Genomic DNA, 22,193 nt, shown 5'->3' on the forward strand with positions numbered 1-22,193 from the left:
TGCTAGGTCCTTGGGAACAAGGGTTGTGCTTTAGTCATCTTTATTTCCCCAGAAATTATCCACAGCAGGCACTCAGTAAATGTTGTGTAATTTGGATCAGTGCTTACAGAAACCCTATAAACTAAGTAAGGCAGGCATCATCCACTAGACAGATGTGGGGACCCTACCCAAATCCCAAAGATCTGCAGAGCAGTGGAGGTAGAGCTGTTATGAAGCTGGCACTACTTCACCATTTTGACTTACAGAAATGACAGTCTTAAATACCTCAGTCTAATAGAACGCACGTCTTCTTGTTCTTGGGTCAGTGCTCTTTGTAAAGCATTTTTAAAAGCTGACTTTCCAGCTGGCCTGTGGCTCTGCAGTTTTAGTGCTACTGAACATTTCAAATTATTCAGTACAAGTTGTTTTATTCCCCTCCTGGGCCCCCTCCCATGCCTCACATACTTTGAGGGCCCCAGTGGATCAAGTCTGTAGTAATCTTTGAAGAAGCAAAGGTAGATTGGCATCCCCTTCCCAAGCTTAGACCTAGGATTTTCTCCTTTCCCTCAAGTCCCTACAGCTCTCCAGGTCTCAGTTTCCTTGTCTTCAAAACAAGGAGGGTATGTGAAAGCCAGCATTTTCCTCCTTGACTCTTTCCTGTGCTCCTGTACAGGTTCTTCATTTAGCCCATTTATTTCCTTCTCCCAGGGCCCCTTCTATACTGGCAGCTGCACTAGCCCCTTATTCACACAAAGGGTACCATCCTCAGAAAACACACAAATTCTGCCTCAGCCTTGTGATCTCCTCTTCTCCTTTCTACTAACCTTACAGCAGGACAAAATTATAGTGAAAAGAAAAGTCCACAGAGTCTGCAGCATTTTTTGGTTTTTTGTTTTTACTTGTTTTTTTCTTTAGTACCCAAATATCTGAAAGCTGATTTTTTTTTTTTTTTTTGAGTCAGTGTTTTGCTCTGTCACCTAGGCTGGAGGGCAGTGGCATGATCATTGCCTCACTGAACTCCTAGGTTCAAGGGATCTTCCTGCCTCAGTCTTCAAGTAGCTAGGAATACAGGTGTGTGCCACCACACTCGGCTAATTTTTTATTTTTGTAGAGACAGGGTCTCGCTTTGTTGCCCAGGCTGGTCTTGAACTCCTGGCCTCAAGTGATCCTTCCACCTTGGCTTCCCAGAGCACTGGGATTACAGGTGTGAGCCACCATGCTTGGCTGTTGTTTAATGGATTCAGAAAGTTCTCACTGCTAGAAGAAAGCAATGTATGGAAAAAAAAAAAAAAACAAACAACATGGAACATAGAGACCTTTGGTTTTAGTTTAACTCTAAAGTTGAGATCATTTTCTTCTTTTACTTTTTAAATGCATTTTACATAAAATTGGACAAGTAATGTAAAAATTCTGAATCTTGTAAAAATTCAAAGGAGTATGAAATACTTAGCAAAAGCATGTAGAGTTAAACAAAAATTCTCCTTTTTTTGTTTTTGTTTTTTATTTTAGGGACAGAGTCTTGGTCTGTAACCAGGACTGAAGTGCACAGCTGATTGCAACCTTGAACTCCTGGCCTCAAGTGATCCTCCTGCCTTGGTCACCCAAAATGCTTGGATTAGAGGTATGAGCCACCATGCCTAGCTCTCCTGTATTTTTTACAATTAGCCCTTATATAGTGTTTACTATGTGCCAAGAACTGTACTAAGTGCTTCACATATTTAACTTATTCAATTATTACAGCAATCTTGTTAGGGTAGCATTATTATTATCCCTCTTTTATATATGAGGAAACTGAGGTACAGAGGGATCAAGTAAATGCCCAAGGCCTCATAGCTGAAACCCCAAGCGAACATTTTCAGAGTTCATGAGGTACTTCAGGAAAGGGGTGGAGGAATCCAAATCCGTTGCATTCCAGATCTTCCTCCCTAGCCCCTGCATCCAGAGCTGAAAACCCCTACCTAGAAAGTTTTCTAGGTAGAAGAGGTTTTACTGGTAAGAAAACAAAATTAAAAGTTTGAAAATATGTCATTAGGCCCATTCCACCTGAATTATTTGACCCTGTAAGGAGGGTGATAGACTGAGGCTCAGTTCATGTGCCATCAGTGGTAGTCAAGCTAGAGAAGATTTAGTAGCATTATAAGGAGAAAGCATTACACTTACTGGTTGGAAGAAGTTTTCAAAACTTTGTAAAGAGTAGAATCCTTTTCTGAAAAAAGAATATTGCATGGAAGCCTAATAGATAACAGAAGATAAAATCATTAACTTATTAATATAAATATGCTTCATAAGTTTACATTTATATTTACTCATTATAGTTATTTAATGAAATATGCTGTTTCCAGCATAATAATGGATTAGTTACCATGAACAACCCTCCTGATAAAAACAACTAAAATGCTGCAAGATGTATTTTTAAATATCTTTTCAAACAACATTGAGGGGGCATGAATGGGAGGCTAGCAAACTTGGCTTTTTTCTAAAGTTGTCTACTATATCCTAGAGACAAAGAGCTAGAATTACATAAAGAATCAGGACCAGGAGACAAAGCTCAGGATATGTCTAAGATGGAGAGTCTAACAGTAAACTGCTGCATAAACCTGGACTCTCAAAGGGCTACATTCACAATAGAAGGGTGATCAAGATAAATAAACTCGGCAGAAGGGAATACCCAGAAACCTTGTCTGTCTCAACTCCAGCCCTTGCTGGAAGGAAACACATATCTCTAAGAATTTACCTTCTCAGGACAAGTCAGCCCCTACATGGGTTTGTAGTCTGAAATCAAACTACTTGTGTGCTTCCGAAAGCCTGAAATAGAGAATTAAGTATAAAGTAGTTTTAGGTTAGCAGTGCCCCAAGGCAAATACAAGTCTTATCTTGAAGAATTCAGCTGCTATACAAACCACCAAACATTCCCACAGAAAAGCCTTCAGGACAAATGAGTAGTCTGCAGTCAAAATTTGCAAAGCAAATGAGAATACTAGACACCATGGTGAGAACCCACAAAAGGAACAGGTAGCAGAAAGCCACAAAGCCTTTGTGTATTAGAACAAGCAGAAATAACTGATTTTAATATTGTTAGATAGTATTCTAAAAGATTGAAAATATGAACAGTGAACATGTATATTTGAAAAAGATCCAAATAGAATATCTAGACATAAAAGATATGTTACTGAAATTAAAACTCAATGGTTCAATTAAACAGAAGATTAAACACAAGTGAAAAGAGTCAGTGACCTAGAGAACATGTCTGAAGTATTCCTTAGAATACAATCCAGAGATACTTGGAGGTGGAAAATATGAAAAGTGGGTAAAAGACTTGGAAGAAAAATGAGACAGTTTTATAACTATTTGGAATGGTAGAAGGAGACGCTAGAACAGAGATGGAACAACATTTAAAGAAATAATGGCTGACAACATTCCAGAATTGTTGAAAGATCCTAATCCTTAGATCCAAGAGTTTCAATGAATTTCAAGCAGATAGAAAGAAAGAAAGGGCTGGGGGTGGTGGCTCAAGCCTTATAGTCCCAGCACTTTTGGAAGCTGAGGTGGGATGATCTCTTAAGACCAGGAGTTTTAAGACTAGCCTGGGCAACATAGCGAGACCCCATCCCTACAAAAAAAAATAATTAAAAAAATTAGCTGGGTGTGGTGGCACACACCTGTAGTCCCAGCTGGTGGGGAGGCTGAGGTGGGAGGATTGCTTGAGCCCAGGAGTTTGAGGCCACAATGAGTTAGGATTATGTCACTGCACTCTAGCCTGGGTTACAGAGCAAGACTTTGTCTCTAAAAAGAGAGAGAGAGAAGAAAAATCCACATCTTGATATATTAGTTATGAAATTGCAGAATATTAAAGAAAAAAAGTGAGATCAGCCAGGGCACCATAATGAGCTTTCATCTCTACAAAACGTAAAAAAGAAAAATTAGCTGTGCATGGTGGTATGTGCCTATGGTCCCAGTTACTCAGGTGGATGAGGTAGGAGGGTCGCTTGAGCTAGGGAGGTCCAGGCTATAGTTAGCTGTGGTCACATCACTGCACTCTAGCCCCTGGGTGACAGAGTGAGACCTTGTTTCAAAAGGAAAGAGAAAAGAGAAGATTGTAACGTCAGTCACTGAGGACAATAAAACTATTTGGAGGAGGAAAAAAATCACCCATCCAATATGGATGGAAGTTTACAGTCTTAGAGTAGCCCTAGAACTTGTGAAATAAACATTTGATATTTGCAGAACCAAGATGCTTCTTGCAGTCAACTGAGCATTATTAAAAACTGCAGAGGTGGCCTAAAACTCCTTATTTTACAGATGAGGAAAGTGCCACTCAGAGCAGGCGAAGGGTCTTCCCCAAGGTCACACAGCTAGTAAATGGGTATGTGGTGGAGCCAGGACCAGAACTCAGGTCTCTCAACTCACAGAGCAATAGTTGTGACTGCTCTTCCCTCTATCCTGCTGCCATTTCTTTATTCAGCAACAACAAAGAAAAATAAAATGTGAAGAAAAGTAGAGTTTCAGTTTATCATGGAACTTTTTGGTGATTCCTTGTTTCATGTATAGAATTTAATAATTGTTTGAATACATTCTTACACAGGGCAATATCCCATCACCAGGAACCAATGAAACTGCTCACATTTTTTGGGTGGGGGTAAGAGGATGCAGTCTTGATTTGTTTCCTTCTAGCTTATAACACAGTGTGAGGGTAGTGTGAGAAAGTTTTAGAAAATGTGATTAAATCTCAGTCATGGAAATCAGTTCTGGCACAGCATTCTGTAGAAGGTGGTGAGGGTGACAAGAGATGGGTGCAAATCTCAGCATATACAAAGGCTTTGCTGAGAAATACACAGGGGAAAGGCAGGTGCCAAGCCACAGCATGTATTATATATACCTGAGTCAGTAGATCAAATAAATTCACAAAACTGTAAAAAAAAAAAAATCTATTCTGCCTGAGTTCACTGCTTTGGACCTGGCTTGGATTGTTTTCTGAAAAGTTCATACCTTAGATCCACAAAGGAAAACAATTTGCAAGGGTAGGTAATGCCGATATATCAAAATGTATCACCCTGTTTGTTCATGAAAAGATACTATTGCATGTATGTGCATGTATGCATGAAAAATTATTTGTATGCATAATTCACCACAAATACATGCCAAAAAGTAGGAGAGCATTTGAAATTGGCAACAATACAATCAAACAGATTGCTTAACCAAGGATGAGAACTTGCCTATTAAGTCACTTTTGATTCTGGGAATAGTACCCAGATTCTAAAGCCTAAAGTGGTTTGCATGACTTAATTACAAATGCTAACAAGAATAGTTCTTTGGGCAGTACTCTAAATCCTATCAGCTGATTTGTTGTTTGTTTTGAAAGAGAAGCATGAGATTTTCAGATGGCAAAGCTTCGGATTTTGATACCCATCTTCAAAACAGGATGCAATATATATCTTTAAATTAGTTCCTTTGTAGAAAAGCAGGCTAATTTGGGTATGGCACATTTCTCAAACACATAAAACATTAATAAGATATTTATTCCAGATTTTACAGTTATATAGTTAGAGCCAGTGAAAGTGTGCCTAAGTTCTATTCCCACTACATAGATATGCCACTAGATGCTACTGGAAATGATTCTAGGAGCCTTCATCTGAAGGCAGCTTTAGGAAATAGCAAGGAATAACAGGAGGAGTTTCTGAAAGGATGAATTAAGTGCTTATATAAATAGGGAAAGAAGGACTTTAGTCTCTAAAATTTAGGACCAAGAGAAGGGCTTGGCCTGGGACTTCTGGGAACATTTTTCTCCTTGAAATAAGGGGCATGTGAGGAGTAAGCGCTTCTTGGCTTCTACTCCTTTGGCTCTTCTGCATATCTGATGCTCAGAGCTGGGTAAACCATTTTTTCCCATGAAGAGAGATCATAGATGCTCTGAGGATGGTAGAGTAGAAGGGTGGGAAGACCCTGAGTCCTTGATGATATCCTTGGTTTTTGACACCAACTCTGAAACTGCCCGACTAAACTTCTGATTAAGCGAGCAAAAAGTGTCCTTAAGTTTTAAGCCTTGTTCAGTTCTGTGTTCCCCAGTTGCAGCTAAAAGTATATCAAGTGATATAAATTATCTTTATTTTTCATGTAAGTATAATCTGCACTGACTTTTTCTAAATCCTTTAAAGAAATGGCAAACAACTAATGTATTCTGGACATTGCCTTAATAATATCTTTATGGTTGAATTGTTTAAACATTTTAATGTTTAAATAATGTTATGTCTTAAAGAAAATTTTAGTATAACATGGATATGTAAATTCCTGTGCTAAAAATCAAGAAAATAATATTATATATGATAGAAAAACATGATATATCAAAAAATAGAAAAAATAAACTGAAAATCTTTTGTATCAGAACAAGATTTTAAAAACTTATAAGTAACTCTTTGAGGTACTCTTTTTTTAAAAAAAAGTGCAGATTACCAGCAATAGTACTGTTATTACTATTCCATTTTTGCAAAACAGTAAAACATCAGTTACGTTCATTTACAAAAAATTTTTGTGTATATAAATTTGTCTATAAAATGATTACGAATATCATATACATGTAAATCATGCCTTAAGTCATTGTGGGACAAATAGTGACAAAATGAAATGAATTGCCAAGACTTTGAAAATCAAACTTCATAAAATCCTAAAGTAAAGGAAGGAAAAATAGACACAAATTCTTGGTTGTTACCTCTGGGGGAAACCAAAGGAGATGCAATTAGGTAGTGACACAGAGGAGCCTTCAAAGGTATAAGGAATATTCTATTTTTTAAACTGGATGATAAATACACAGGTATTTGTTTTATTATTTTTCTCCAGAACTTACACTTACATATGCATTCTATATATTAGTTTATGTGTATGATATATTTCTGAATTAAAAAGCTTGAAAGAAAGAAAATCAATCTTCAGTTAACATTCTACTCATAAAGTCAACTGTTACCTATCCTCCAGGAACAAATGTAGCTACCAAGTAAAAAAAAAAAATCAGTTAATACAACATCGACACTTTCAAAATTAAAAAGAAATTGCTGCCTGAAAGCAGGAATGCATTATTTAAAATTCTGTGGTTATATTTTAAAAGAACAAGCGGGCTAGTATAAAGGGGATTCCATGTGCTAAATTGTGACAATTTGACTAAAACAAAAAATATGTGAAAGTTTTTCCTTGTGCCAAGACTAAAGTTACAGACAGCATAACTTTTGCAGGCTTTTTTTCTCATGTTTGAGATATGCTTATTGAATAGTGACAGAAGTAACTGATATTATAGAACAGGTTATTAAAAGTTTTGTAAAGCATGTAATATATTCCACAACACTTTCACTGCCACACCATTCAACTTAGCTGGCATAGTCAAAAGCCAAAATGAGAGTCCCTCTCAGTGCTGGTATTTAGCTGGTATGCTGCAAGGCTGGTTCCTTTCTTATTTCTCTTTGCTAATGCCATGCCAGCTATTAAATATTTTGAATATCACCTGGGTAGAAAGCATGAGATTTTCTTGTACAACGAAAATGGCTGCCTGCTAACACACAACATTGTTAGATGAAATTAAATTTGATTATTACAAGCCATTTAAAACTGAAGAGTACAGAGGCTTTCTTCTCATAGATATGAAACTTCCTGGTCATTTATCTGAATAAAATAAGCCACAATCTGCACAGTGGATATTTCATTTCCATAAAGTTTTAACAGAACTGCCTTGTGCGGTGATCTGAAAATGCAACTCAAAGGTCTGGAAGCTTGACCACCATGGTATGACAAGCTTTTCACTTTGCCTCCTTCATGGGCTACTCCAGCTATTTCCCAAATTGCTGACTTCATTATTTCTCTGTGGAATTCTTAGTTGGCTCAGCCTTACTTACCTGGTAGCTGGGCTTAGTGTGAAAGCTACTAAAATGAAAAGACTCTGTTAAACACCTCTCTTCTACCCAAAGATAAGGCTAAATTATTTTCCCACTCTGGAGAGATATGACTTCTTCTTGAGTGTACCCACTGATGCACAGAGAAATAAATATAACTGGTAGCCTTTCCTTTGCCAAGACACTTTTCATAAAATATGTACAGCGAACTGCCATTCTAGAGGTTACTAGTTGCTGCATGGTTCCACCTAGATAGTAGGGAGAACCAGCGGGTCTAAACCCAGATGCTCTTTTTCCAGCTTTTGCCATAAATGCCTAGAAAAAAACTGGATGCTGACAAAATAATAGACTTCTAAGTTTTATACCTTTATGAATTAAGAAATATAGAGACTTAAAAATATTTTTTTCTGTCACATCACTATGCAAATGACCTTAATGCTTCTAAATGTTGAGTCTGCTTTCATGGGCCTTATAGCACTGAGCAGAAATTCTTCCACTTGACATAATGGAAAGTAATAATAATTGGACAGCCAGATGTAAGCATTACCTGTCAGGTCCTAGGCACGGTATCCTCCAAACATTTTTTGTAAAACAGCTTATACTCCTTTGAGTTAATAGCATCTAATTTTTTATATTAAATGACCACCACATACTGACAATTGTGATTAAGGTTCCACAAACCATATGGCTCTTGAATAAGTCAGTGAAGAAAAAATAATGCCACCATACATGCAGGTAATATGGACCTTTTTTCTTATGGGGGAAAAAACAGGAAGCTGGAGATAGTCACTAAATTACATCAGAATGAATATTGGTACTTATTTCTGTGCCTGAAACTTGTTCAAAAGTTTAGAATGAAATATTACTAAAGGAAACTTAACAATTATGGGTCAGATACATTGGCTCACACCTGTAATCCCAGCACTTTGAGAGGCTGAGGCAGGAGGATTACTTAAGCCCAGGAGTTTGAGATCATCCTGGGCAACACAGTGAGACCTCATTTCTACAAAACATAAAAAAATTAGCCAGGTGAGGCAGCACATGCCTGTGGTTTCAGCTACTTAGGAGGCTGAGGTGGGAGGATAGCCTGAGCCCAGGATGTCAAGGCTGCAGTGAGTTGTGATCGAGCTACTGCTCTCCAGCTTGGGTGACAGACTCTGTCTCAAAAATAAATAATAATAATAACAACAATAACAATAATTTACAAATATGAAGCAGTTATGCTGACTACTGATCAAGTATTGTTAAACAGGATTGCTAAAGAATGTGGACAAATACTATATATGTATAAGAGATAATGGAAAAATAAAATTTAGGGAGGAAAAACTTTGGAACTAATAAATTCAGATTTGAGGAAGTTCATGTTTGGGTCTAATAATTCTCCAAAGAAAAGAACAAGTGGAGAAAAGCATATAGTCCCCTAAAAAGAAATTACAAACAGCTTAAATAGCATTTCTTAAACAATTGCCAGTAATAAGCCAGCAGGCTAAGAAGTTAGAGTGGCTGAGATTTGAGCACAGCAGACACACAAAACTATGAAGTTCTGTTAAACTCTAAGGAAATATTGAATCTTTGCTAGGAACTATGTCGGAAATAATGAGCAAAACATTCTTACCATTGCAAAAGGTCTCAGATGCACTAATATGGCTAGAGAAAATTATGACAATCATTTAATTTATGGAATGTTCAAAGTGGAGGGGAATTAGATGTAAACTGGGTGCTGATTAAAAGTAAAGAACTCAGCCAAGTTTGTGGGTGAACTTCTCCTTAGTTCTGGAAATAGCAATGGGAATGGCAAAAAAAAGTTACAGAAGAGAACAATGGCTGGCAGGAACTCTTTCCCTAGGGCAAAAGGTGAATGTAGCCCTGAAGGAAATAGACAGAAGGTTTTAATGTCACTTCATCAATATTTTCATATTTGAAAATGATGGAAACTTTGAATAAGAAAATAGCTTCACAAAGAGGATTAGAGATGCACTAAATGAAGTAGTTTGGAATTCTTCTTTAGTTCTTTTTTCTTAATGGGACCTGACCCTGGACTTTAATCTCTGATCTGAAATTTACCGACTTTATGATTTTGGGTTAGTACTACAATCTTTTCAAATCCCACTGTCTCAATTTCATAAATGGAGCTAATATTTACCTCACAGAGGTGCTGTGAGGGATAATGTGGAAGATAAATGTCTCACTTTTAGTAAATGGTCAGTGATTAATAAATTACCTTTGATGACTGCTTCTAACTTGTTTTACCCATCACAACACCTGTCTTGAGTGGGATTTTGTTGCTTGTTTGTTTCACATTTTACACAAGAGAAAAAAATTCAGGCTCAGGAAAGTTAAGTAAGATCCAAAATTACACAGCTGGTCAATGATGGATGATGGACTGGAGGCCTGACTGCCTCTAAAAATTTGTGTCTTTACTATTATGCTATATTGCACTCTTCACTTAAAAAATACAAAATAAAAATAAATACCTTCGTAGGTATACTGTAATCTACCGATAATAACATGAGCAGCATGTGCCAGGAGTCCACTATAGGGAGGAAGCGCCCCCAATTCCTCACTCCCCCTTACCACTCCCTGCATACTGAACTTTGCCTGAACTTTTTGAGGCCCACTAAGGTTGTGTCCCCTTAAAAGTTACTTTTGCTTGCAGACATCAGCACCAGAGAATCTACAGGAAACCGAAGAGATTAGAGGTTCTACCATGATTTCCTGAAGTTCTTGAACCCAACCCAATCATTTTGTTGTTGATAGAATTAAGGTCCATTTCTTTCTGCTGTTCCAGGAGTTTATATTTGGTCTTAATGTTTCTAAATGTTCCTGCTACAAACTGAGATACAAAGAAGGTGAATTCCAATGAACCTCTTGATTTCCACCATGTTTGCCAAAATTTCAACTTGAATGAAAGATACATTGATTTTGGCACAGTCTGACTGACATCTCCAGAAAAACCCTTATGGTATCAGATTTACTGATATATATATTTTCTGATGTAGACATATATATATATATATATATATGGAGAACATATATATATGGAGAACATATATATATGGGGATATATATATGGGGACATATATATAGGGAGAAAAAATATATATAGGGAGAATATATATGTGTGTATATATATGCATATATATATTCTCTCAATGCTGACCCTTATTAAGTATTTCCCTGTAATGATTTAATTCCCTGATGGAGCTTAACTTTTCACAATTGAATTTCATGCCTGTTTCCCCGAAGTTAGTTGTAAGCTCTATTTCCTTAATCACTGGGAAACCCTGGCCAAGAGTGACATTTCCTGTTTCTCAATCTCTTCCATTATTTTCAGTTCTGGCTATTTCAACCCCTAAGTGAAAGTTTGCCTCAGGATTCTTTTCTCTCTATAAATGGGAAAGGGAAAGAGGTGCTTTCTGGCTGTAGATACTGTAAGCTAAACAATGATGTGAAAGAGATAAACATCTAGATTGCTTAAGAAATCAATTATGAAGTAACCAATCAAAGATTGGTAGAAGGTCCAGGATCCTTTCAGAGAAGAATGGAGAAAATGTGAAATATGCGCTGAGGAAAGTGCGATGCTTGTGCTAGAAGTTCTTAACTGTTTCAGACGATACCGAGCTGTGTGATTCAGTTCAATCACCCTAAACTTTGGGAAATAGAGGATTCTGAAGTTTTCTGAACTCAGAGAGGTACATTTTCTGGGTGGAAATCAAAAGAGGAGCATTAAGTATTCAAAAGACAAATTTGAGAAGCAATAAGTAAGAATGTTGGAAACAGTATAGGACCCCAGTGTGGCACAGAAGGATGCTTCAGCGGGAGAAGCACAGTGCAGAGGAGGAAATACGGGTCTTTGCCCTAGACACTTCACTCTCAAGTCTCTGACTTGTATGCAGCCACAGGACATACTTTTGGATTTGTGCTATTTTCTTAATTAAAATAGTCTGGAGGCATATATTCATGTGCGGAAAGAAAAGGTAGAGAAAATTGTGAGGAGGCAGAAAGCAAGGAATAAAGAAAAGAAAACAATCTTCAAAGGAAAGTCTGTAAATGAAGAATAGTAGCAAAACTGATGAGCTTTTGAATTTCTCCACTTAGGGTATCAATTCCTTGTTTTTCCACAAAAGTTTATTTTTGAGGGGGTGGTACCTCTCAATTCTTGTATTTGAAACTGACAGTGAGAAATAACAGTGAGAAAATTATGACAGTGAAGGAGATCTGAAATAACCAACCCCCATCATGCTTTTAACCTCCATATTGCCTTTGGTCATTCCTGGGCTTGGGCCAAGCTAACTTTGGGAGACATTTAGGGTAGGGTTTAAATGATAATAACCCTTCACCAAAAGTAAACCACCTTGGTAAAAATAATGAAAGACCACCAAGTTAGGAGTTTGAGAGGGGCCTGAATTCTGCTAAGATGTAGGCATAGTAAAATGATTACTAGCCATTATTCTGGAGGTCACAAGATTTGCAACTTCCCCAGTGACTACTGTAAATAACATCACTATTGTATAAGCTAAGATTGACCTTCAGAGATGTCTGTTCAGGCTTTTGCATTTCTGATGACCAGTGACTATGTGGCTCCCACCCAGAAATAGACTCAGTGCATACACGAGGACCATTTTTCACATTCCTGTGATTTTATTCCCAACCAATCAGCAGCACCTATTCCCCTAAGCCCTTTGCCCGTCAAACTAACCTTGAAAAACCCTAGCCTCCAAATTTTTGGGGAGATTTGAATAATAACTTTGAATCGTCTGTGGCATGGCTGGCCGGCCCTGTGTCAATTAAACTCTTCACTGCCATGCCATGGTTTCAGTGAATTGGTTTTGTCTGTGCAGATCAGAGATTAAAGTCCAGGGTCAGGTCCCATTAAGAAAAAAGAACAAAAGAACAATTCCAAACTACTTCATTTAGTGCATCTCTAATCCTCTTTGTGAAGCTAATTTTTATTCAAAGTTTCCATCATTTTTTTTGGAGATGAAATTTAGCTCTTGTTACCCAGGCTGGAGTGTAATGGCATGATCTTGCCTCACTGCAACCTCCACCTCCTGGGTTCAAGCGATTCTCCTGCCTTAGCCTCCCGAGTAACTAGGATTACAGGTGCCCACCACCACACCCAGCTAATTTTGTTTGTTTGTTTTTGTATTTTTAGTAGAGACAGGGTTTCATCCTCTTGGCCAGGCTGGCTGCAAACTCCTGACCTCAGGCGATTCACCCACCTCGGCCTCCCAAAGTGTTGGGATTACAGGCTTGAACCACCACACTTAGCGATGTCCCCCTTTTACTGAAAACCACTTGTAAACAATTGCAAGCATGTTTGTCTTGAGTAAGCATTAGGAGTTAGAAGTAGAATTATCAACTTGCTTTATAAAGTTTCCAGCCTGGCAACAAAGCAAAGACCCTATCTCTACATAAACTAAAAAAATTACCCAGGCATAGTAGCGTGTGCCTGTAGTTCCAGCTGCTTGGGAAGCTGAGATGGGATGATTGCTTGAGCCCAGGAGGCTGCAGTGAGCTAGGATCACGCCACTGTGCTGCAGCCTGCGCTACAGAGCAAGATCCCATCTCTTAAAAAACATAAAATAAAATAAAATAAAGTTTCATGGAGGGGGCAGAATTTACTATAAAAACTATTACAATCTCTTTCAGCAATGTATTAATTTTACAAATCACCCAAAGGAAAGCAAATGGAATTATAAGTTAGTAACAGCTATTGTCATTGACTTTTACTGCTATTAGCAATAATAACAAATTGGCCTTATCATTTATTTTTCAGGAAAAAAAAAAACACAGTTCTCCATGGTTCCCAAGGTTTAACTTTGCAAAATCTGACTAAAAATCTCCCAGAATATTCAGTCTTACCTTGTGATCTTGTTTTGATTTCTTCCCTGAACAGCTGCAGCTCTGTGTTTGGAGGAGTCTGTAGACTCTTTTTATTAACCAAAGTTTGGCAGAGACCCAAATTGCCTTAGAAGGGAGATCTGGGCGGGTGAGATTTTAGCAGGCTTGAAATCTCATGTAAAGAGCCAACAGAGTTACAATTCTGTCAACATCTAAGGCTCATTACTTTCTGCATCCTCCCTCCATCTGAATATTTTAAACCAGCAATTATGATTCTTCTTCTGCCCCTAAACTTTATGTTTTGGCTCTCTTTGGAGTTGAACTCCTAAACTTCAACTTCAGCACTGTTCATTTTGAAATTCTTTGGCCATTTATATATTCACTTTTGGCCATTGGCTTCTTAATTTACAAACTTCATTAAGAGATCAGTGTATTCTTCCAAATTCCTTTATAATAGAAATTTGCGACCCCCTTTGGCCTATCAGTAATAAGCAGCTCGTCTGCAAATAAAAGCTCTGAAATACTCTGTATTCCAACATATCTGACAGGCTTTCCTGCTCCCCACTGTTCATCTTTTCTTTCTATTCATCTCAAAAATCTCACAGAAGATAATACTTTATCACAAAAGCAAATCCTGTACTATAGATCCCATGAGAAGTTGTTCTTCTTACCTCATGAGAAATTTTGCTCCTACTCACCCTCTCTCCATCTCGTTTGGCATCTGTAGCAGAAAATAAAGGGATGAAGTAATGCTCTTTTAAGACTTGGACTGTTTCCACATCCTAAGATCACACATTGGAAGGAAGACTGCTGCTGTACTTAGAAGGATATTGTGATGGACTGTTACCCTAGCAAGCCCCTACATCCATTCAATCTACAAGATTAGAAGGGTGAACTTGAAACAAAGGGGCAGCAGAAAAAAGTTTACTGTAAAATGAAATAGGAATTTTTTAGTTTTTCTCATGGCATGTTGAAGGATAGAATGTTAGGGTTCTGGAATCCAGGGGAAAGAGAAAATAAGACAGCAACAGATGGCTGACCAGGCTTGGGAAAATGTGACTATGATGGAGTCCCCTTTGGAAAAAACAACTAAGGAACTCTGTTATCTTGTTTAAAGTTGTTTCATTTTCTGTGCAGTAATCCCCTTTAATCATCCCCAAACCTGAGCAATCATCTGCTACAAGCCATAGTGTTGCATTTGTGAGTAATGAAGAAAGATGGCTATGTCTGCCCTTTGGATAAAGCAGTGAAGCAAGCGGACAGGATGCCAACATGACAAGAATGAATCAGGAATTGAGCTGTGTGCAATAAATAGGAGGGAGGGGTGACAAGTAACAGCCAAGGGAATATTAGCATACTCTACTCTGGGAATTCTTGCAAATACTGAGGAAATTACAAAGGATGAATAATGTATCTTTATTATGTATATTGAACCCTCCTTCATTATTTCAAAAATTTCTCTTTTTATCTCTAATTATGCTTCATGCCTTAAAGTCTGCTTTGTCCATTTGTCTGCTTTCTCCATTAGCAGAGCTTTGCAAACATTCTTTTGGTTAGTATTCACATAGTGTATCTCTTTTCATCTTTTTTCTTTCAAACTTTCTGTGTCCTTACATTAAAGATGTGTCACATATAAGTAGTATACAGTTTTTTTTTCCCAGTTTGACAATAATTTGTCTTTGAACTGGAACATCTATTGTAATTATTGATATATTTGAATTTGCTTCTACTATCTTGCTTTTTTTCTCTGCTATTTTGTCCCCCTGGCTTATGTTCTTTTTTGGATAAAACAATTATTATTATTATTATTTTTTTTTTGAGATGGAGTCTCGCTTCGTCGCCCAGGCTGGAGTGCAGTGGCGTGATCTCAGCTCACTGCAAGCTCCGCCTCCCAGGTTCACACCATTTTCCTGCCTCAGCCTCCTGAGTAGCTGGGACTACAGGCGCCCGCCACCATGCCCGGCTAATTTTTTGTATTTTGTAGTAGAGACGGGGTTTCACCGTGTTAGCCAGGATGGTCTCAATCTCCTGACCTCGTGATCTGCCCCCCTTGGCCTCCCAAAGTGCTGGGATTACAGGCGTGAGCCACTGTGTCTGGCCTGGATGAAACAATTTCTAAAAATTATTCAATTTTCTCCCAGCAGTCATGAACTATAACTCTTGACTCTTTATGAAACAAGAACAAAACCAAAAAGGCTGCTAAAACCACAGCTCTGCTTTTAAGAGGCTGATTTTTTTTTTTTTTTTTTTTTTTTTTGCCTTTGCCCCCATGCAGCTGCATAATTCGGCAAGTGTTTTGAAGAGGAAACTCATTATATGTAGGTTCAGTTCTCCAGCCCTCTCTTCTTGCTGGGGGCTTGGCCCTTCCAATTTCCAATTTTGCCTCTTCATTCCCACAACACCAATCAACAGTGATTTCTCTGTCTCCTGGCAGTGACCTCCTACCTTGGTAAAATACAGATTCCCTGCCTTGGCCAATGCTCTTGTAACTATTAAAAAGTAGCTAACTACTGTTAGCTAATCTCTCCATGGAATCTTAGCCCCTCATCCTTCGTGCTTCAGCAGCTCTCTCCTGATCTGCCTTTCTGGTTGTTCTCAATGGTAATATTGGACTGCCACAAGTTACTCCATGCTATTCAAGTAGCTAGTTGAATGAAGATGAAAGCATGGCTCTAGAAGGCAGGACGACTAAGGGTTAGGTCGTACAGACTTTATTCTAGTAACCATATAATTTGTTATCTGAATCATAAATTTTTGAGAATGAAAAGAATGTTATTAATCATTTGACCAGAATAATAGGAAAACACTGAGATATGGTTACCCCAGGTTTTATGACTTTTATAGTTCTTCATCCCTAACCCCACTACTTCCCAAATCCCAAATCTGCCTTATTAACTTCCTCCTTTCAGGGTAGATGCAAGGTATATGGGTGACTGTCTAAAATTTTGCTGACTCATAGACATATACTTGATCTGGTTGCAGAATTTTATTCCCAAAGGAAGAAAGTTCAAATTGATGTTTTGCTACCAACAGACCTTAAAAAATGAAAATTTAAAGGATATACTTCACATGGAGGAAGGTGAACCCAAATGGTAGGCCTGAGATATAAGCAGAATTGAAGAATAAAAAGTATGATAGATATTGAGGTAATGCTAAGACATATTAACGGTAAATACTGACAATAATATCTTGTAAGGTTAAGAAAAACAAACTAGAACTAAATACATTACAAAAATAGCCTGTATGTCTGGAGAGATGATGATAGGAATGAGAGTTCTCAAGTATACTGTATTGCTCAGGAAGAGGGTAAAAATATTGCTGAATTTTGAGCTCTGTATTCATTTTTAAATTTCTAGAAAAAATTCAGAATAATAGAAATTGGACATATAACTAACTTCCAAATGATTAGAGGAGAAAAACATAATGAGAAAAAAATAGCAGTCTATCCAGCAGAAATCAAGAAAGGAGAGACAAAAAAGCATAGTAAAGGTAATACCAAGAGAAAAAACAAAGCATGATAGATTTAACACAAATATGTCAATAATCTCATTACATGGACTAAAGGTGCCAGTCGAAGAAGCTAAGATATTTAGACTTGAAAAGAAAAGATCCATGTAATGCTGTTTTAAAGAGACATATACTAAAGATACAAAGAAGTTACTGGTCAGGTGTGATGGTTAATACTGAGTGTCAACTTGATTGGATTGAAGGATGCAAAATATTAATCCTGGGTGTGTCTGTGTGGGTGTTACCAAAAGGGATGAACATTTGAGTCAGTGGACTGGGGAAGGCAGATCCACCCTTAGTTATGGCAGGCACAATCTAATAAGCTTCCAGCGAATATAAAGCTGGCAGAAAAATGTAAAAAGAGAGACTAGCCTAACCTCCCAGCCTACATCTTTCTCCTGTCCTGGATGCTTCCTGCCCTCGAACATCAGACTCCAAGTTCTTCAGTTTTGAGACCCAGACTGGCTCTCCTGCTCCTCAAGCTTGCAGACAGCCTATTGTGGGAACTTGTGATTCTGTAAGTTAATACCTAATAAACTCCTTTATATATCTATTCTATTAGTTCTGTCTCTCTAGAGAACCCTGACCAATATATCGGGCATGATGGTTCCTTCCTGTAATCTCAGTGTTTTGGGTGCTGGGGTGGGCGGATTGCTTGAGCCCAGGAATTTGAGACCAGCCTGGACAATATAGTCTTTGTCTCTACAAAAGAAAATTAAAAATTAGCTAGGCATGGTGGCACATGCCTGTAGTCCCAGCTACTTGGGAGGCTGAGGCAGGAGGAGTGCTTGAGACCAGGAGTTTAAGGCTACAATGAGCTTTAAACATACCACTGCACTCTAGCCTAGGCATAGACCAAGAGTGAAACACTATCTCAAAAACAAAACAAAACAAAACAAAACAGAGGCTACTGAATAATGATAAAATTAAATTCATTGGGAAGAAATAAATCCCCATCCACAAACACCTGTTAACACAGTCTTAACTACATAAAATGAAAATTAAAGTAATTACAGAGAGAGATACAAATATCTATTATCCTAGTGGGAAATTTGTTATGTCTTAGCAATGTTGTCAAGCAGGAAAAGCATTAGGAAGAATATAGAAATTTTGGTTGACACAATGAGCTGGGACACATGGATATATAAATAACACAATACAACAGGTAGAGAATACATACTCCCTTCAAGCACACATGGAACACTTGCAAAATTAAACATATTCTTATCTATCAAGTCAGTTGTAGAATTATTTCAATTGATGTCACCAAAAATGGCAGAATAAGGAACTTCAAGGTCTATCTCTCCACAAAAACAACTAATAAGCTGGCGAAAACTGTCAAAATCAACTTTCACAGAACTCTGCATATAGTCGAAAGCTTATGACAGCCATGGAAAAGTTAATGAAGAAAGAAGAAGTTGATGCATTGCAGAAGAGAGTGCTGTGGCATTTTAAGTTGCCTACTTGCTATCCCTCATCTGCCATCCCCCAGATCAATGGCAGTTATCAAGATGGTCGCCCATATTCCAGGTGCATGCTGCTAGTGCCAGAGGGACTAAATGGACCTTTTTCTCAAATAATTGTGATTGTGTGTTTCAGCCTGTCTGGGGGCTCCCTTAAGGACTAGTGTGATGAGTTGCCTTTGTTTCATCTGATTCAAAGTGTTTCCAGGGCTGGCATGGCTTCTCAGGTGGCATTTGCCAAAAGCATTAAAAGGTAAAAGTATTGGCTGCAGCAGCCTGGGGCAAGGGATAACAGTCAGAACAAGCAATAGACATATCAAAAAAGCCAGGGAAGAAAGAGGTTAGAAAAGGAGATACACGAGGGGAATAAGGACTTTGAAAAGTTCCCACATATACTGGGGAATCAAGAAGACAACGCTCATTGCTAGGAAGGTAGACATGTTCAGAAAAGTCCTGAGAAGACCCCAGGCTTTCACCTCTGGCTGACTTTCAAGTTCCATGCAAGCAGGAAGTGAAGACCAAAGCAGAATTGTAAATGGCTTTGCTATGCGTTGAAGGCGTGTCCCAACACAGAGCCAATCTGAAAACACTAGGGGAATAATTTTTCTTTGTCTTTCTTCAGCTTCTATTTTTGGCTCTAGTTGTTTAAGGAAATCATTGTCATAACACTAGCTGCCCACTAAGCTAATGGAACACCGACTTCAGTGACCACACATAACAAAGAATACAGACTGTAGAAAAATGCTTTAGAAAAGTCACTAAACAGACAGATAACAACAACCCACTACAAGCAGCAACAACAAACCATGGGGATGTGGAGAACTGAATTTCCTGAGTTACTGTATTATAATGTGCAAAATATCCACCTTTCAACACAAAATTATGAGACACTCAAACAATGAAGTATGGACTTTAAAAAGTGACAGTAATCATTCTTGAGAAAGACCAGATATATGACTTATTAGGCAAAGCCTTTAAATCAGCTGTCTTAAATATATTTAAAGAGCTAAAGGAAACCATGAAAATTATGTCTTTGCAAATAGAGAATATCAATAATAGAAATAATAGATATAAATTATAAAAAGGAACCAAATAGAAATTCTGAAGTTGAAAAGTAGAATAACTGAAATAAAAAATTCACTAGAGGGATTCAGTAGCAGATTTGAGCAGTCAGAAGCAAGAACCAGTGATAGGTCAATTGAAATGGTCCAGTCCGAGGAAAAGAAAGCAAAAAGAATGGGAAAAAAATGAGCAGAGTCTAAAAGGCCTGTAGGACATTGTCAAGCATGCCAACATGTGGACAATGAGAGTCCTATAGGGAAAGGAGAGAGAATGGAACAGAGAGAATATTTGGCAAAATGATGGTAAAAATGTCCCAAATTTGATTAGTAACCAAGATTCTAAACATTCAAAATACTCAATGAACTCCAAGCAGGATAACTCAAAAGATTCACACTGAGATACACTATAACCAAACAGTTAAAAGCCAAAGACAAAAAGAAAATCTTGAAAGCAGCAACTGAGATGTTTCTCACTATGTATAAGGGATACTCATGTGTAAGATTACCAGCCAGTTTCTCTTCAGAAACCATGGAGGCCAGAAGACAGTGGGACAACATATTTAAAAGGCTGAAAGAAAAACATTGTCAACCAAAAATTCTATATCTGGAAAAACTATTCTTTAAAAATGAGAGAGAAAGTAAGACATTAAGAAATTAAGATGTTATCAGATAAAGAAAAACAGGGCAACATAGGGAGTTCATCACTAGTAGACCTGCCCTATAAGAACTGCTGCATAAATCCAGCAACATTTTAAGAAGGTTCTATGTCATAACTAAGTGAGGTTTATACCAAAAATGCAAGAGTGGTTCAACATATAAAAACCAATCAATGTAATAAATCACACCCATAGAATGAAGAAAAAAAACCCCACCCATATAATTATCTCAATAGATGCAGAAAAAGCTTTTGACAAAATCTGTCACCCTTTAATGACAAAAACACTCAATGAACTAGAAAAAGAAGGGAACTTTCTCAATTGATAAAGGACATTTATGAAAAATTCACAGTGGCATTATTCTCAATGATGAAAGACTGAAAGCTTTCCTCCTAAGATGAGAAACTAGACAAGAGTGCCCATTTTCTTTTTTTGGTTTGTTTTTTGTTTGTTTGTTTGTTTTTAGCCCAACATTTTATTTTATTAAATTTTTTATATACTTTAAGTTCTGGGGTACATGTGCAGAACGTGCAGTTTTGTTTCATAGGTATACATGTGCCATGGTGGTTTGCTGCACCCATCAACTCATCATCTACTTTAGGTATTTCTCCTAATGCTATCCCTCCCCTAGCCCCTCACCCTCTGACAGGCCCCGGTGTGTGATGTTCCCCTCCCTGTGTCCATGTGTTCTCATTGCTCAACTCCCACTTATGAGTGAGAACATGGGGTGTTTGATTTTCTGTGATTTTCTGTTCTTGTGTTAGTTTGCTGAGAATGATGGTTCCTAGCTTCATCCATGTCCCTGCAAAGGATATGAACTCATCCTTTTTTATGGCTGCATAGTATTCCATGGTGTATATGTGCCACATTGTCTTTATCCAGTCTATCATTGATGGACATTTGGGTTGGTTCCAAATCTTTGCTATTGTGAATAGTGCTGCAGTAAACATATGTGTGCATGTGCCTTTATAGTAGAATGATTTATAATCCTTTGGGTATATACCCAATAATGGGATTGCTGGGTCAAATAGTATTTTTAGTTCCAGATCATTGAGGAATCACCACACTGTCTTCCACAATGGTTGAACTAATTTACACTCCCACCAACAGTGTAAAAGTGTTCCTATTTCTCCACATCCTCTCCAGCATCTGTGGTTTCCTGACATTTTAATGACCACCATTCTAACTGGCATGAGATGGTATCTCATTGTGGTTTTGATTTGCATTTCTCTAATGACCAGTGATGATGAGCATTTTTTCATATGTCTGTTGGCTGCATAGATGTCTTCTTTTGAGAAGTATCTGTTCATATCCTTCGCCCGCTTTTTGATGGGGTTGTGCATTTTTTCTTGTAAATTTAAGTTCTTTGTAGATTCTGGATATTAGCCCTTTGTCAGGTGGATAGATTGCAAAAGTGTTCTCCCATTCTGTAGGTTGCCTGTTTACTCTGATGATAGTTTCTTTTGCTGTGCAGAAGCTCTTTAGTTTAATTAGATCCCATTTGTCATTTTTGGCTTTTGTTGCTATTACTTTTGGTGTTTTGGACATGAAGTCTTTGCCCATGCCTATGTCCTCAATGGTATTGCCTAGGTTTTCTTCTAGGATTTTTATGGTTTTAGGTCTTACATTTAAGTCTTTAATCCATCTTGAGTTAATTTTTGTATAAGGTATAAGGAAGGGGTCCGGGTTCAGTTTTCTGCATATGACTAGCCAGTTTTCCCAACACCATTTATTAAATAGGGGATCCTTTCCCCATTTCTTGTTTTTGTCAGGTTTGTCAAAGACCAGATGGTTGTAGATGTGTGGTGTTAT

At 37.8% G+C, this 22,193-nt stretch overlaps 1 protein-coding gene and 1 long non-coding RNA gene across 6 annotated transcripts in view; one reads left to right on the top strand and one right to left on the bottom strand.

The window, feature by feature from the left end:
• LOC134728586 (uncharacterized) overlaps positions 1–7,080 on the top strand; it is a 194,391-nt gene extending 187,311 nt beyond the window's left edge. Inside the window, exon 4 of the long non-coding RNA XR_010109169.1 lies at positions 1,489–7,080. This is a non-coding gene — a long non-coding RNA (uncharacterized LOC134728586). The remainder of the gene's footprint in view (positions 1–1,488) is intronic.
• IL33 (interleukin 33) overlaps positions 1–13,863 on the bottom strand; it is a 42,037-nt gene extending 28,174 nt beyond the window's left edge. The window contains exons 1-3 of one of the 5 annotated variants that reach the window (XM_055092176.1): positions 13,716–13,730; positions 2,714–2,784; positions 2,140–2,211 (exon numbers count right to left, since the gene is read on the bottom strand). The gene's annotated coding sequence lies outside the window, so the exon portion shown is untranslated. Of the gene's footprint in view, positions 1–2,139; positions 2,212–2,713; positions 2,785–12,549; positions 12,670–13,715 lie in introns of those variants that run through there. The other 4 variants (XM_034967117.3, XM_034967120.3, XM_003823384.5 and 1 more) reach the window with 4 other exon arrangements.
• Between the last annotated feature and the right edge of the window lie 8,330 nt (positions 13,864–22,193).

The sequence above is a fragment of the Pan paniscus genome, chromosome 11 (assembly GCF_029289425.2).
Source record: "Pan paniscus chromosome 11, NHGRI_mPanPan1-v2.0_pri, whole genome shotgun sequence".
Lineage (NCBI taxonomy): Eukaryota > Metazoa > Chordata > Mammalia > Primates > Hominidae > Pan > Pan paniscus.